Consider the following 672-nt stretch of genomic DNA (forward strand, 5'->3'; position numbering starts at 1 on the left):
GGTTCTGCCACCTCCCTCTGTCCCAGCTCAGCAGGCGGCCCCTTTTGGGCGAATCCATGAGGCTGACACATGACTGGAACTGGGACCCCTGAGCTGGGCAGGACACTGCACCTCAAAAGTCCCAGCCTCAGGTTTATGGTTTTAGGAAGGCTGTCCCCGGGTGTGGAGAAACATCCAGATGTGGGAATCACAGAGCGCTGACCCCACTGGTAAAAGTGATTGCAGCGCCTCTTCAGAGAGGGCCACTATCTCCGTGCCCTCCCCTGGAGACCTGCCTTCAGGTTGGCGTGGTGTGGGAGGCATGGCTGGTGGATGTGGGTCACCGGAGGAGGGCTCCTGAGAGCTATGGCGAGATCTATGGCTCAGCCCTGCTTACGGTAAGTTCTCTGCTTTCTGACATACTGAGATGTAACAAGTCACGCCTCAAAGCTCCCATTGCCTCCGCTGAGCCCTGGCTCTCAAGCTGGCTTCCTCACCACGTTGGACTGTAGTCTTGCAACTGTGAGCCAAAGACATCCTTCTGCCCTTAAGTCACCTCTGTCAGTCAGTCTGTCACAGACAACAAAAGCGGGCTGTCAAGGTAATCTTCACACTAATCCGTGCGGTGGGTACAACCGTCACTGTATAGATAAGCACGCCTGACGAGACACAAAGGGTCATTTGTTCACACAG

The sequence above is a fragment of the Peromyscus maniculatus genome, chromosome 8 (genome assembly GCF_049852395.1).
Source record: "Peromyscus maniculatus bairdii isolate BWxNUB_F1_BW_parent chromosome 8, HU_Pman_BW_mat_3.1, whole genome shotgun sequence".
In the NCBI taxonomy this organism is placed as follows: domain Eukaryota; kingdom Metazoa; phylum Chordata; class Mammalia; order Rodentia; family Cricetidae; genus Peromyscus; species Peromyscus maniculatus.